The 16887-nt window shown below is 42.8% G+C and overlaps 1 long non-coding RNA gene and 1 other non-coding gene across 5 annotated transcripts; both read right to left on the bottom strand.

The window, feature by feature from the left end:
- Positions 1 to 1959: 1959 nt before the first annotated feature.
- On the bottom strand, positions 1960 to 16166 carry LOC123732896 (uncharacterized). Of its 4 annotated transcripts, none has more exons than XR_006763473.2 (5): positions 15251 to 16163; positions 13226 to 13321; positions 6658 to 6729; positions 3774 to 4305; positions 1960 to 3568 (listed from the first exon to the last, which is right to left on the bottom strand). It is a non-coding gene; the product is annotated as an uncharacterized LOC123732896 (long non-coding RNA). The 4 variants fall into 4 exon arrangements; XR_006763474.2 differs by lacking the exon at positions 1960 to 3568 and adding an exon at positions 6382 to 6487 and having other exon boundaries at positions 3590 to 4305; positions 15251 to 16166; XR_006763472.2 differs by lacking the exon at positions 3774 to 4305 and having other exon boundaries at positions 15251 to 16151.
- Positions 8370 to 8445, bottom strand: trnaa-ugc (transfer RNA alanine (anticodon UGC)). Its single transcript has one exon. It is a non-coding gene; the product is annotated as a tRNA-Ala (tRNA).
- Positions 16167 to 16887: the final 721 nt, after the last annotated feature.

The raw sequence follows: 16887 nt of genomic DNA, 5'->3' as shown, positions 1-16887 counted from the left end.
ATGAAGTTGATGCTAAGAGTCAATATTTGCAGTGTTGACCCTTCTTTTTCAAGACCTCTGCAATCCGCCCTGGCATGCTGTCAATTAACTTCTGGGTGGGCCACATCCTGACTGATGGCAGCCCATTCTTGCATAATCAATGCTTCGAGTTTGTCAGAATTTGTGGGTTTGTTTGTCCACCCGCCTCGAGGATTGACCACAAGTTCTCAATGGTATTAAGATCTGGGGAGTTTCCTGGCCAAACAACCGTTGTTTTGTTTCCCGAGCCACTTAGTTATCACTTTTGCCTTACGGCAAGGTGCTCCATCATGCTGGAAAAGGCATTGTTCGTCACCAAACTCTTCCTGGATGGTTGGGAGAAGTTGCTCTCGGAGGATGTGTTGGTACCATTCTTTATTCATGGCGGCGATCTTAGGCAAAATTGTGAGTGAGCCTACTCCCTTGGCTGAGAAGCAACCCCACACATGAATGGTCTCAGGATGCTTTACTGTTGGCATGACACAGGACTGATGGTAGCGCTCACCGTGTCTTCTCCGGACAAGTTTTTTTCCCGGATGCCCCAAACAATCGGAAAGGGGATTCAGAGAAAATGACTACCCCAGTCCTCAGCAGTCCAATCCCTGTACCTTTTGCAGAATATCAGTCTGTCCCTGATGTTTTTCCTGGATAAAAGTGGCTTCTTTTCTGCCCTTGACACCAGGCCATCTTCCAAAAGTCTTTGCCTCACTGTGCGTGCAGAATGCACTCACACCTGCCTGCTGCCATTCCTGAGCAAGCTCTGTACTGGTGGTGCCCTGATTCCACAGCTGAATCAACATTAGGAGACGGTCCTGGCACTTTTGCTGGACTTTCTTGGGCGCCCTGAAGCCTTCTTCACAACAATTGAACCGTTCTCCTTGAAGTTCTTGATCCGATAAATGATTCATTTAGGTGCAATCTTACCGGCAGCAATATCCTTGCCCTTTCTGTGCAAAGCAATGACGGCACGTTTCCTTGCAGGTAACCATGATTGACAGAGGAAGAACAATGATTCCAAGCACCACCTTCCTTTTGAAGCTTCCAGTCTGTTAACAAGAGAAATCACTGACATGTCAGCTGGTCCTTTTGTGGCAGGGCTGAAATGCAGTGGAAATGTTTTTGGGGGATTCAGTTCATTATCATGGCAAAGAGGGACTTTGCAATTAATCTGATCACCCTTCATAACATTCTGGAGTATATGCAAATTGCCATCATACAAACTGAGACAGGAGACTGAAAATTTATATTTGTGTCATTCTCAACTTTTGGCCACGATTGTAGGTCGGCATACGCATCATCACACTCCATAATCTGATTGGTTGAGTATGCGTACACTATGATTTTGTGGCTGTGGTAATTAGTAACGATCCCATTTCAGGGGGTCATAGGTACAAGTGAAAATGGCAGAGTAAAATGTTGAGCTTCATTTGAGATACCTGTATCGGTTTAAAAACGGCATGATTGTGGAAATTAATACACCCACTATAATACATTGCTTGCAACATTCTAAATATTTAAAACATTCATGGATTTAAATTTGGACAATTCAGTAGGAATATATCCTGTTCTACAACAATGCTCTTGCTAACCCAAAAGTCCCAAAATAATTAAGTGTAGGCCTCTGAGGTGAACTCAGGACTGTAATCATGTAACACTGCCGTTACATCGCTCAGGCCTGTTTCAAGTGAGCCCTACTCTGTTGGATCTTGGATGCCCATTTATTAAAAAAAAAAAAAAAATTAAATAATAAATAAAAATAAAAATAGTCCCCTACCCCCTATGCATGTGTAGATTATATCATTTTTTACCTGCAATATAGCAATACTAGGATTCAGAACAGTGGACAGCATATAACCAATTTACACGATTGGTTAATCATGAACTGGACCACCATGTAGGAGAATCTAGATGCTCTTTAACACACGCTGGTCCCCCCCCCCCCCGTCCCCCCCCCCCCCAAAATGAATAATCGCTCCAAGTCAAGTCACTTAATATTTGCAGATCTGTAAGGTCTGGATAGCTATAAGCAGTGCAGTGGTAAAGCTCTCACCATATTGCTTTACACCTTACAGATCTGCAGAAACAAAGGGTTACAGAGCGATTTGGGAACATCCACTGATTACATCTCCATTCTCCAGCTTCCTTTTGTAGACACCATTGAGTTATCATAACTCAACCAAACCTCACTACATTGTAGTCTATGACCTACAGGTAGTGGACAAAAAAACGGAATAAATTGGGGACAGTAAGTATGCCAGCAAGATTCAATCAAAAAGCTGATTGATTTACTCATGAAAGAGGTGCATTCCTCCAACAGTATTCCAGACTATTCAACCGTGCATAATTTATAGACCCTGAAATTCTCCACTTATTTTAGTACCAAGAGGTAAAGCATGGCCTCTACATTGCAGTCTCCTTCCAGAAATCACAACGCCTGGATAAGGGTTTACATATTAGCTAACCACATATGATAGCAATCTCATGCCTGACTGTGTACATTCACAACGTTGCATGCAACCTTAGGTTGCTTCATGCAGCAGGACTGAAAAATAAAAATCAGCCTGGAACGAGACCAGTATATTCACAAGCTACTTGTCACAATCACCACACCTTGCTAATAACCACTGGTGGTCCAGTTTGGGGGTAATCAGTAGTCCAAACTGGTTAGATGTCCATGGAGCTGAACCTCCATTTAACTACTAGAAAACACTTATGGGACGGTTTCGGAGACTCATTTATTTGTTTAATATTTTTTTTTTACCTTGATTTAACTAGGCAAGTCAGTTAAGAACAAATTCTGATTTACAATGAACGCCTAGGAACAGTGGGTTAAATGCCTTGTTCAGGAGCAGAATGACAGATTTTTACCTTGTCACCTCGGGAATTCGATCTAGCAACCTTCTGGTTACTGGCCCAATGCTCTAACCACTAGGCTACCTGCCACCCCCTCATTAAGCCTAGTCCTGGACTAACAAGCACTCGCAATGGAAATTCTCCACTGAAATCACTTATTCCAGGACTAAGCTTTATCTGGGTCTGGAAAACCGGCAATATACACTGAGTGTACGAAACATTAAAGGCACCTGCTCTTTCCATGACAGAGTGACCAGGTGAAAGCTATGATCCCTTATTGATGTCACTTGTTTCATCCACTTTAAAATCAGTGTAGATGAAGGGGAGAAGACCAGTTAAAGAAGGATGTTTAAGTATTGAGACATGGATTGTGTGTGAGGGTGAATAGGCAAGAAAAAAAGATTCAAGTGCTTTTTAACAGGGTATGTGAGTAGGTGCCAGGTGCACCGTTTTGTGTCAAAACGCTGCTGGGTTTTTCACGCGCAACCATGCGTATCAACAACAGTACACCAGCCAAAGGACATTCAGCCAACCTGACAACTGTGGGAAGCATTGGAGTTAACATGGGCCAGCATCCCTGTGAAACACTTGACACCTTGTGGAGTCCATTCACCGACAAATTGACGGTGGAGGCCGACTCAATATTAGGACAGTGGTCCTAATGTTTGGTATACTCAGTGTATGTCCTCTTCTAAACCTAAAAGAAAAAAACAACCAATAGGCATATCAAATCTTTATTAAATCTTAACAAAAAGTTAAACAATTTCATTTGAATCTGTTACTTATTCCATTTATCTGTGAAATCCCATTCCATTTGTGTCTTCCTTTACAAATCTATCCCGTCACGATTACGTAGCTCTGGAATAAATTTTTGTCAAAGTCAAAAAGTTAGATTAAATTACCTGAAATGAGACTTCAATACAATTTACAGCCATTAGCAATGTGACATCAAAACACTTGCTCCACATCCTGACTTCCAGACTAAATGGAATTGTAGTCCTGCAGGAGGACATACCAGTTAGCAATTATTATTCCAAATGATCTGAGAATCCAGATTTTTATATGTTTACCTCTAAAGAGTATGGCCACACAGACACATGAACACATATTAATATGATGTAGTACATCATTGTTCGTCATAAATGTATTGGGATTTTGTGTCCGAGTATTTTGGATGCAGCCAATGCTTTCTCAATGGGAGTCATCTGTTCCCAAATGAATAACAACAGAGATGATTGTCTGCCCCAAAAAATAATTGAACACAACTTTACGATGAACTCAGTAATCAGGGTTCCCGCCGTTCAACTGTAGGCTATAACCCCCCCAAAAAAATAAACATGATAGAAATGTTCTATTTGAATAATATCTGCTCGCAGTCTCATTTTCTTGACGACACATCTCCAGTTTTTGCTGAAGTAGCAGAGTTTGGACACCCTGCAAGAAAATCAAGAAAAATATTGATCATTTTGTGACTACTTGTGGGCAGAACTGAAAAAGTGAGTGCGAGCAAGGAGGCCTACAGACCTGACTATTACACCAGCTCTGTCAGGAGGAATGGGCCAACATTCACCCAACTTATTGTGGGAAGCTTGTGGAAGGCTACTCAAAACACTTGACCCAAGTCAAACAATTTAAAGGCGTATTTAAACTTCTGACCCACTGGGAATGTGATGAAAGAAATAAAAGCTGAAATAAAATCAATCACTATTATTCTGACATTTCACATTCTTAAAATAAAGTGGTGATCCTAACTGACCTAAGACAAGGAATTTTTACTAGGATTAAATGTCAGGAATTGTGAAAAACTGAGTTTAAATGTATTTGGCTAAGGTGTATGTAAACTTTGACTTCAACTCTATATAAATAAAGATATGGATGATACGGTGCTTGTGGAAAGCTATGGCTGGCAACAACACCTGACTCCGGACTTCAGGCCGCTACCACAGATCAAGCAGTACCAGCACTTCTTTGGCCTGAATGCCAGCGTCACATCTGGAGGAAACCTGGCACCACCACTACGGTGAAGCATGGTGGTGGGGATGGTTTTCAGCAGCAGGAACTGGTAGACTAGTCCGGATCGAGGAAAAGATTAACGGAGCAAAGTACAGCGAGATCCTTGATGAAAACCTTCTCCAGAGTGCTCAGGACCTCAGACTGGGGAGAAGGTTCACCTTCCAACAAGACAACGACCCTACACAGCCAAGACAACACAGGAGTGGCTTCGGGACAAGTCTCTGAATGTCCTTGAGTGGTCCAGCCAGAGCCCGGACTTGAACCTGATCGAACATCTCTGGAGAGACCTGAAAATAGCTGTGCAGCAACGCGCCCCAGCCAACCTGACAGAGCTTGAGAGGATCTGCAGAGAAGAATGGGAGAAACTCCCCAAATACAGGTGTGCCAAGCTTGTAGCGTCATACCGAAGAAGACACAAATCAAAGTTTGTCACGTGCGCTGAATACAACAGGTGTAGACCTTACAGTGAAATGCTTACTTACAGGCTCTAACCAAGTGCAAAAAAGGTATTAAGTGAACAACAGGTAAAGAAATAAAAAACAGTAAAAAAGACAGTGAAAAATAACAGTAGCGAGGCTATATACAGTAGCGAGGCTACATACAGACACCGGTTAGTCGGGCTGATTGAGGTAGTATGTACATGTAGATATGGTTAAAATGCATATGTGATGAACAGAGAGTAGCAGAAGCGTAAAAGACGGGGTGGTGGGTTGCGGGACACAAATGCAGATGGCCTGGTTAGCCAATGTGCGGGAGCACTGGTTGGTCAGGTCAATTGAGGTATGTACATGAATGTATAGTTAAAGTGACTATGCATATATGATGAATAGAGAGTAGCAGCAGCGTAAAAGAGAGGTTGGGGGGCACACAATGCAAATAGTCCGGGTAGCCATTTCATTACCTGTTCGGGAGTCTTATGGCTTGGGGGTAAAAACTGTTGAGAAGCCTTTTTGTCCTAGACTTGGCACTCCGGTACCGCTTGCCATGCGGTAGTAGAGAAAACAGTCTATGACTGGGGTCTTTGACAATTTTTAGGGCCTTCCTCTGACACCGCCTGGTTAGAGGTCCTGCATGGCAGGCAGCTTAGCCCCAGTGATGTACTGGGCCGTACGCACTACCCTCTAGTGCCTTGCGGTCGGAGGCCGAGCAATTGCCGTACCAGGCAGTGATGCAACCAGTCAGGATGCCCTCGATGTTGCAGCTGTAGAACCTTTTGAGGATCGCAGGACACATTCCAAATCTTTTTAGTTTCCTGAGGGGGAAATAGGCTTTGTCGTGCCCTCTTCACGACTGTCTTGGTGTGTTTGGACCATTCTAGTTTGTTGTCGATGTGGACACCAAGGAACTTGAAGCTCTCAACCTGCTCGAGGCTATAATCGTTGCCAAAGGTGCTTCAACAAAGTACAGAGTAAAATGGTTGATGATAGAGAGAAAGACTGCGAATTCACTGATTTAAAGCATCAATATTCGAGTGATGGGCTGTTTTAAAACGCTTACCATGATGATAAGTAGGTCTACATGCATTGTGAACTGCACTCCATATTGAGATGGGCTGTCTTTCCCCAACTTGAGCGTTGATTTAACAGTTCCATTTCTCGCCATGCTGTTCAAGTAAAGGTATTATAATTTACTAGTTTCTCGCAGCCATTTATCCCGGGAAAAGGGAGTGGTTTTGGGTGGAAAATCTCAGTAATCAGGGTTCCCGCCATTCAACCGTAGGCTGTAACTCCCCCCACCAAAAAAAAAATTAGAAATGTTCTATTTGAATAATACCTGCTTGCAGCCTCTCATTTTCTTGACGACACATCTCCAGTTCTTGCTGAAGTAGCACACACTTTGGACACCCTGCAAGAAAATCAAGAGAAAGATTGATCATTCTGTGACTACTTGACCAGTGGTTACAGAGTGCATTGATGGCTTTTTGGGAATAAACTTAGTCTTCCCATCTGTGGTGTAAGGCCGGTAGAGTGACCCTGAGGGACCAGTACCAACAACCAACGTGTTTCAGATGGGCTCGGTCTCAAAAAAGTGCATGGAAAGTGAATATGGAAGGTGCGTCACAATTGCTAAATGTAAAACACCTGGAGACAAATATTGATACGGCAGCATTGCTATTGTAAAATAATGCTAGAAGCAAGAGTAGCATCTCCTGCTTGTTCAGAGTGAGCGGTCGGTCTACCAGAAGATGGTTGATGACTGCAAGACCACCTGTCAAGATCTGCAGTTGTCTCTGGGGGGCCCTACTGAACCAGCAAGCAAAGACATCAGGATGCATTACAGCTTTGATTTTGCTCAACAAGCAAGCAACATTTCCTCCTTTATACTGATTAATGACAGGTGGCTAGACACAGTTGAAGTCAGAAGTTTACATACACTTTGGTTGGAGTCATTAAAACTCGTTTTCAACCACTCCACAAATTTCTTGTTAACAAACTATAGTTTTTGCAAGTAGGTTAGGACATCTACTTTGTGCGTGACAAGTCATTTTTCCCAAAATTGTTTACAGACAGATTATTTCACTGTATCACAATTCCAGTGGGTCAGAAGTTTACATGCACTAAGTTGACTACCTTTAAACAGCATGGAAAATTCCAGAAAATTATGTCCAGGCCTTAGAAGCTTCTGATGGGCTAATTGACATCATTTGAGTCAATTGGAGGTGTACCTGTGAAGATAGGCTTGAAATGCATCCAAACTCGGTGCCTCTTTGCTTGACACCATGGGAAAATCTAAAGAAATCAGCCAGGACCTCAGGAGAAAAAAAATGTGTAGACCTTCACAAGTCTGGTTCATCCTTGGGAGCAAATTCCAAACGCCTGAAGGTATCACGTACATCAGTACAAACAATAGTATGCAAGTATAAACACCATGGGACCACGCAGCCGTCATACCGCTCAGGAAGGAGATGCATTCGATCTCCTAGAGATGAACGTACTTTGGTGCGAAAAGTGCAAATCAATCCCAGAACAGCAGCAAAGGACCATGTGAAGATGCTGGAGGAAATGGGTACAAAAGTACCTATATCCACAGTAAAACAAGTCTTTTGTCAACATAACCTGAAAGGCCACTCGGCAAGGAAGAAGCAAGCCACTGCTCCAAAACCGCCATAAAAAAAGCCAGACTACGATTTGCAACTGCACATGGGGACAAAGACCGTACTTTTTGGAGAAATGTCCTCTGGTCTGATGAAACAAAAATAGAACTGTTTGGCCATAATGACTACCGTTTTGTCTGGAGGAAAAAGGGGGAAGCTTGCAAGCCGAAGAACACCATCTCAACCGTGAAGCATGGGGGTAGCAGCGTCATGTTGTGGGGGTGCTTTGCTGCAGGAGGGACTGGTGCACATCAAAATATATGGCATCATGAGGAAGGGAAATTATGTGGATTACATTTTTTACATTTTAGTCATTTAGCAGACGCTCTTATCCAGAGCGAATTACAGTAGTGAATGCATACATTTATTTTCCTCCGTACTGGTCCCGTACTGGTCCCACGTGGGAATCGAACCCACAACCCTGGCGTTGCAAACACCATGCTCTACCAACTGAGCCACACGGGACCTGGATATATTGAAGCAACATCTCAAGACATCAGTCAGGAAGTTAAAGCTTGGTTGCAAATGGGTCTTCCTAATGGACAATGGCCCCAAGCATAATTCCAAAGTTGTGGCAAAATGGCTTAAGGACAACAAAGTCAAGGTATTGGAGTGGCCATCACAATGCCTGACCTCAACCTTATAGAACATTTGTGGGCAGAACTGAAAAAGTGTGTGCGAGCAAGGAGGCCTACAGACCTGACTGTTACACCAGCTCTGTCAGGAGGAATGGGCCAAAATTCACCCAACTTATTGTGGGAAGCTTGTGGAAGGCTACCTGAAACGTTTGACCCAAGTTAAACAATTTAAAGGCGTATTTAAACTTCTGACCCACTGGGAATGTGATGAAAGAAATAAAAGCTGAAATAAATCAATCACTACTATTATTCTGACATTTCACATTCTTAAAATAAAGTGGTGATCCTAACTGAACTAAGACAGGGAATTTTTACTAGGATTAAATGTCAGGAAATGTGAAAAACTGAGTTGAAATGCTTTTGGCTAAGGTATATGTAAACTTCCGACTTCAACTGTATACGTCCTGGATGTCAGGAAGCTTGGCCCCAGTGATGTAATGAGCCGTACGCACTACCCTCTGTAGCGCCTTACGGTCAGATGACGAGCAGTTTCCATACCAGGCGGTGATGCAACTGGTCAGGATGCCATCGATGGTGCAGCTTTAGAACTGAGGATCCATGCCAAATCTTTTCAGTCTCCTGAGGGGGAAAAAGTGTTGTCCTGCCCTCTTTACAACAGTCTTGGTGTGTTTGGAACATGATAGTTCGTTGGTGATGTGGACACCAAAGAACTTGAAACTCTCGTCCTGCTCCACTTCAGCACTGTCGATGTTAATGTGGGCCTAGTCCACGATCAGCTCCTTTGTCTTGCTCACATTGAGGGAGAGGTTGTTGACCTGGTACCACACAAGGTCTCTGACCTCCTCCCTATAGGCTGTCTCATCATTTTCGGTGATCAGGCCCACTGTTGTGTAGTCAGCAAACTTAATGGTGTTGGAGTCGTGCTTGGCCACGCAGTTGTGGTTGAACAGGGAGTACAGGAAGGGTATAAGCATGCACCCCTGAGAGGTCCCAGTGTTGAGGATCAGTGTGGCAGATGTGTTGCCTACCCTTACCACCAGGGGCAGCCCGTCAGGAAGTGCAGGATCCAGTTGCAGAGGGAGGTGTTTAGTCCCAGGGTCCTTAGCTTAGTGGGTACTATGACTACAGCTCAGTATTCAACACCAGTTCCTTTTGTCCAGGTGGGGAAGGGCAGTGTGACAGATTGCGTCATCTGCGGATCTGTTGGGGTGGTATGCGAATTGGAGTGGGTCTAGGGTTTCCGGGATGTTGGTGTTGATGTGAGCCAATGCTAGCCTTTCAAAGTACTTCATGGCTACCGATGTGAGTTCTACAGGGCAGTAATTATTTAGGCAGTTTACCTTTGCATTCTTGGGCACAGGGACTATGGTGGTCCGCTTAACCTGTTAGGGCTAGGGGGCAGTATTTGCACGGCTGGATAAAAAAAATGTACCCGATTTAATCTGGTTACTAATCCTACCCAGTAACTAGAATATGCATATACTTATTATATATGGATAGAAAACACTCTAAAGTTTCTAAAACTGTTTGAATGGTGTCTATGAGTATAACAGAACTCATTTGGCAGGCAAAACCCTGAGACATTTTCTGACAGGAAGTGGATACCTGATGTGTTGTATTACCTTTAAACCTATGCCATTGAAAAACACAGGGGCTGAGGAATATTTTGGCATTTCCTATTGCTTCCACTAGATGTCACCAGCCTTTACAAAGTGTTTTGAGTCTTCTGGAGGGAGATCTGACCGAACAAGAGCCATGGAACGATGATGGCCCATTAGACACCTGGCGCGCGAGTTCATGTTGGGTACCCTCGTTCCAATACGTTATAAAAGAGAATGCATTCGTCCACCTTGAATATTATTCATGTTCTGGTTAAAAAAGGCCCTAATGATTTATGCTATACAACGTTTGACATGTTTGAACGAACGTAAATATATTTTTTCCCCTCGTTCATGACGAGAAGTCCGGCTGGCTTAGATCATGTGCTAACAAGACATAAATGATGAGCTTTTTTGAACAAAACTACATTCGTTATGGACCTGTGATACCTGGAAGTGACATCTGATGAAGATTATCAAAGGTAATGGATTATTTACAGAGTATTTTCGATCTCTCCAACATGACGTCTAGTCTGTATCGCAACGCGTATTTTTCTGGGCGCAGTGCTCAGATTATTGCAAAGTGTGATTTCCCAGTAAGGTTATTTTTAAATCTGGCAAGTTGATTGCGTTCAAGAGATGTAAATCTATAATTCTTTAAATGACAATATAATATTTTACCAATGTTTTCTAATTTTAATTATTTAATTTGTGGTACTGACTTGACTGCCGGTTATTGGAGGGAAACGATTTCCTCAACATCAATGCCATAGTAAAACGCTGTTTTTGGATATAAATATGAACTTGATAGAACTAAAAATGCATGCATTGTCTAACATAATGTCCTAGGAGTGTCATCTGATGGAGATTGTAAAAGGTTAGTGCATCATTTTAGCTGGTTTTATGGTTTTGGTGACCCTGTCTTTGAATTGACAAAACATTACACACAACTCTTGTAAATGTACTGTCCTAACATACTCTAAATTTATGCTTTCGCCGTAAAACCTTTTTGAAATCGTAAAACGTGGTTAGATTAAGATGTTTATCTTTCAAAAGGTGTAAAATAGTTGTATGTTTGAAAAATTTGAATTTTGACATTTATTTGGATTCAAATTTGCCGCTCTTGAAATGCACCTGCTGTTGATGGAGTGCACCACGGGTGGGACGCTTGCGTCCCACCTAGCCCATAGAGGTTAAAACATGTTGGTATTACAGACTCAGTCAGGGAGAGGTTAAAAATGTCAGTGAAGACACTTGCCAGTTGGTCCACGCATGCTTGGAATAGACGTCCTGGTAATTCGTCTGGCCCGCGGCTTTGTGAATGTTGACCTGTTTATAAAGGTCTTGCTCACATCAGCTATGGAGAGCGTGCTCTCATGCATGCTTCAGTGTTGCTTGCCTCGAAGCAAACATTAAAAAAGGCATTTAGCTCATCTGGTAGGCTCACGTCACTTCGCAGCTCGGTTTCCCTTGGTAGTCCGCTATAGTTTAAGCCCTGCCACGTCGGATTCAATCTTTGTCCTGTATTGCCCCTCTGCCCGTTTGATGGTTCGTCTGGGGGCATAGCGGGATATCTTATAAGTGTCTGGAATAGTGTGCCACTCATTGAAAGCGGCAGCTCTAGCCTTTAGCTTGGTGCAGATATTGCCTGTAATCCATGGCTTCTGGTTGGGATATCTATGTACGGTAACTAAAGGGACAACTTAGTCGTCGATGCACTTATTGATGAAGCCAATGACTGATGTGGTGTACTCAATGGCATAGGAAGAATCCCGGAACATATTCCAGTCTGTGCTAGCAAAACAGTCCTGTAGCATAGCAGCCATGTCATCTGACCACTTACGTATTGAGCAAGTCACTGGTACTTCCTGCTTTAGTTTTTGCTTGTAAGGAAGAATCATGCGTATGGAATTATGGTCAGATTTGCCAGATGGAGGGCGAGGGAGAGCTTTGAATGAGTCTGTGCGTGGAGTAAAGGTGGTCTAGAGTTTTTTTTTCTCCATCTGGTTGCACATGTGGCTTGCTGGTAGAAATGAGGTAAAACAAATTTAAGGTCGCATGCATTAAAGTCACCGGCCACTAGAGGCACCTCTTCTGGATGAGCATTTTCTTGTTTGCTTATACAGCTCATTGAGTGCGGTCTTCGTGCCAGCATCAGTTTGGTGGTAAATAGACGGATACAAATAATATAGACGAGAAACCTCCTGGTAAATAGTGTGGTCTACAGCTTATCATGAGGTATTCTACCTCAGGGAAGCAATACCTCGACTTCTTTAATATTAGACAAGCAGTTATTGACAAGTAGGCACACCCACACTCATCTTAACAGACGTAGCTGCTCTGTCCTGCCGATGCACGGAGAAGACAGCCAGCTTTATATTATCTGTGTCGTCGTTTAACCACGTTTCGGTATAACATAAGACATTACCTTTTTTTTACTTTTAACAATGTGAAGAAACTTTGTTGCTCCTTGCTGAAACAAGCAAACAAGTCTTCAGTTGCCTAGGCAACTGTCCCCACAATGCAGCACACAGAAATAGAATGAATTGAATGGGACTGGAACCTCTAACGGTGGCAATTTGACTGGTAAATTCATGGGTACAATTGCCATCTGGTATTGTGATTGAATAATTTCAATGGTAATGTAGAATGTTCATTCAAATGTTACCTGATGTGAGGCTCCTGGAATGGAATGTATTTTTTGTAATGTCAGTTGAATCAACAAATCACAGCACATATTTTACTTCCTGCTTTGCTCCTATGGGTACAATTGCAATGGAAGCTACTCCACCCATTATGCCATAATCAACTTCAATGGGGATGCCCGTTCTATTTCAATTGCAGCACATGCAGTCAGGAGCAGAGGACAAAAGATGCATATAAAAACTTGTTTTTTTGCTATATGAATGGTTATTACGGTGATCACGGTCATTAGGCTGGCCAATCACCGTCATTTCAAATTCCATGACCTGCACTGTTATTCCTTAATTAACATCCACACCACACACTATATCAACAATGCAAGTCCATCTAGCTCACAGAATAATTACCCATTTTTTTCCTCTTTGCTACAGGAAAAGCATCACTGCTGGTTGGCAAGTGCTTCTGGCCTTGGTTGGGTGCTTGTAGATTCCTTCCATTTAAACCTGTGATGAAATGGAACATTTGTTATACAAATTAAGGAAAATTACCAAAACTAAGGATTTCAGTCTATTTTCAAATGTTTGACAAAAACAACCTTGTCAGGGATTTGTCTGATAAAGAAACATGGAAAACAAATAACTGGGTTAACACTTACAGGTGGAATATTCATAAGTAATTAATGTACTGTTTAGGTTATACAATTCAGACATGCATGACAGAAAAACACAGTACCATTACATTAACAGATCATATGGCAACTTACAGCACGTTCGGAAAGTATTCAGACCCCTTGACTTTTTCCAGTCTTATTCTAAAATGTATTAAATCTCCCCCCCCCCCCCCCCCCCCCTAAATCTACACACAATACCCCATAATGACAAAGCAAAAACAGGTTGACATTTTTGCAAATTTATAAAAAACGGGGGAAAAATAATCACATTTACATAAGTATTCAGACCCATTACTCACTCCTTTGTTGAACTACTCCAATTTGCATACCGGACCAACGGATCCACAGATGACACAATCTATTGCACACCACACTGCCATTACCCACCTGGACAAAAAGTCAAAATGCTGTTCATTGACTACAGCTCAGCATTCAACAACATGGTGCCCTTCAAGCTCAGGACCCTGGCACTGAACACCTTCCACTGTAACTGGATCCTGGATTTCCTGACGGGCCGCCCCCCAGTTGGTGAGGGTAGGCAACATCCGCCACGCTGACAATCAGCACAGGGCCCTTCAGGGGTGTGTGCTTAGTCCCCTCCTGTACTGTTCACCCACAACAAACAACAACAAAAAAAATATCACAAGTATTCAGACCCTTACTCAGTACTCTGTTGAAGCACCTTTGGCAGCGATTACAGCCTCGAGTCTTCTTGGATATGACGCTACAAGCTTGGCACACCTGTATTTGGGGAGTTTCTCCCATTCTTCTCTGCAGATCGTCTCAAGCTCTGTCAGGTTGGATGAGGAGCGTTACTGCACAGCCATTTTCAGGTCTCTCCAGAAACGTTTGATCAGGTTCAAGTCCGGGCTCTGGCTGGGCCACTCAAGGACATTCAAAGACTTGTCCCGAAGCCACTCCTGCGTTGTCTTGGCTATGTGTTTATGGTCATTGTCCTGTTGGAAGGTGAACCGTCGCCCCAGTTGGAGGTCCTGAGCGCTCTGGAGCAGGTTTTCATTAAGGATCTCTGCTCTCTTCATCTTTCCCCACAATCCGGACTAGTCTCCCTGCAGCTGAAAAACATCCCCACAGCATGATGCTGCCACCACCATGCTTCACTGTAGGGATGGTGTCAGGTTTCCTCCAGATGTGACGCTTAGCATTCAGGCCAAAGAGTTCAACCTTGATTTCATCAGACCAGAGAATCTTGTTTCTCATGGTCTGAGTCCTTTAGGTGCCTTTTGGAAAACTCCAAGCGGGCTGTCATGTGCCTTTTAATAAAGAGTGGCTTCTGTCTGGCCACTCTACCATATAGGCCTGATTGGTGGAGTGCTGCAGGGTCAACTGTGGGACCTTCTATAGACAGGTGTGTTCCTTTCCAAATCAAGTCCAATCAATTGAATTTACCACAGGTGGACTGGAATCAAGTTGTAGAAACATCAAGGATGATCAATAGAAACAGGATGCACCTGAGCTCAATTTTGAGTCTCATAGCAAAGGGTCTGAATACTTACGTAAATAAGGTATCTGCTTATTCTTTATAAATTTGGAAAAATTGATGAACTTTTTTTCACATTGTCATTATCTTTTGTGTTGTGTGTAAAAATATTTAATTTTAGAACCCAACAAAATCTGGAAAAAGTCAAGGGGTCTGAATATTTTCCAAATGCACTGTACATGAAGTTGTGGGATCAAGCTTGTAAGATTCTCATAATGGGCAGTTAGGTTTAATTCCAACACTCTCACACAATGCTGTTCATACCTGAAGCGAGGCTGGGGTTTTCAGTGGAGCGGGTTGCCATAGCTCTTACTGCAGGATGCCTGAGGCTAGCTATGGATCTCTGAGTGCCATAGGATTGAGGTTTCCTCAGGCCAGTGCTCGTCAGTTTCGATTCTATAAATTCAACAAATAAACAATTAGAGGTGATGACTGAGGGAATCAAACATAAAAGTATCACATGCTTTGTAAACAGGTGTAGAGTAACAGTGAAATGCTTTATTCCTGGCCCTTCCCAACAATGCAGAGAAAGAAAATAGAACAATAATAGAAAAGTAAAACATGTAATAAATACACAACGAATAACAATAACTTGGCAGTGCTTTTAGAAAGTATTCGGACTGCTTCCCTTATTTCACATTTTGTTACGTTACAGCCTTATAAAAAACAGAAATACCTTATTTACAACAGGTCCAATGAAGTTGTAGAAACATCTCATAGATGAGTGTCAACAATGGTGCCGGAGAAAGATGACCTTTTACGCGTCCCCAACCGATTGTGTTTTTTGTAACTTATTTTGTATTTAATGTTGCCGCTACCATCTCTTATGACCAAAAATAACTTCTGGACATCAGGACTGCGATTACTCACCACGGAGTGACAGAATCCTTTTTTCCCCCTTTAACGAGTCTGACGAGCCCAACGCGAATGAAATACTGCTTTCTCGGGAACAGGCCCAGATCCCCGTGATTTGCGTGAAGAGGCGGCGGAGAAAAGGGGCCAGAGGGCAGGCTGCCTTCTGAGAATTCGTATGCGATCGAATACAGCCCCACTTCCTTCCATTCTGCTAGCAAACATGCAATCTTTGGAGAATAAAGAAGATTAAACTACCAACAGGACATTCAAAACTGTAATATCTTATGCTCCACGGAGTCATGGCTGAACGACGACACAATCAATTATATGCTGTACCGGCAGGATAGAACAGCGGCGTCTGGTAAGACAAGGGGCGGCAGACTGTATATTTCTGTAAATAACAGCTGGTGCACGATATCTAAGGAAGTCTCGAGCTATTGCTCGCCTGAGGTAGAGTATCTCATGATAAGCGGTAGATCACACTATCTACCTAGAGAGTACATCTGTATTTTTCAGAGCTGTCTACATACCACCACAGATTGAGGCTGGCACAAAGACAGCATTGAACAAGCCGTATTCCGCCATAAGAAAACACTCACCCAGAGGCGGAGCTCCAAGTAGCCTGGGCCTTTAATGCAGGGAAACTGTTTAATTAAACAGTTTAAAAACAGATTAAAAATCAGTTTAATCAAATTTATATCAGCATGTTAAATGTGCAACCAGAGGGACAAAAACTCTAGACAGCCTTCACTCCACACACAGAGAGTAGAGGTCGACCGATTAATCGGAATGGCCGATTAATTAGGGCAGATTTCAAGTTCACATAACAAATCGGTATTTTTGGCCACCGATTTGCCGTTTTTTTTTTTGTTTATCTAGGAAAGTCAGTTAATCTAACCACGTTTTACGATTTCAAAAAGGTTTTACGGCGAAAGCATAAATTTAGAGTATGTTAGGACAGTACATTTACAAGAGTTGTGTGTAATGTTTTGTCAATTCAAAGACAGGGTCACCAAAACCATAAAACCAGCTAAAATGATGCACTA

This window comes from Salmo salar, chromosome 28, assembly GCF_965601325.2.
Source record: "Salmo salar chromosome 28, fSalSal1, whole genome shotgun sequence".
Classification (NCBI taxonomy): Eukaryota; Metazoa; Chordata; class Actinopteri; order Salmoniformes; family Salmonidae; genus Salmo; species Salmo salar.
The sequence above is the reverse complement of the archived record's forward strand: the minus strand, read 5'-3'. Positions and strand labels throughout refer to the sequence as shown.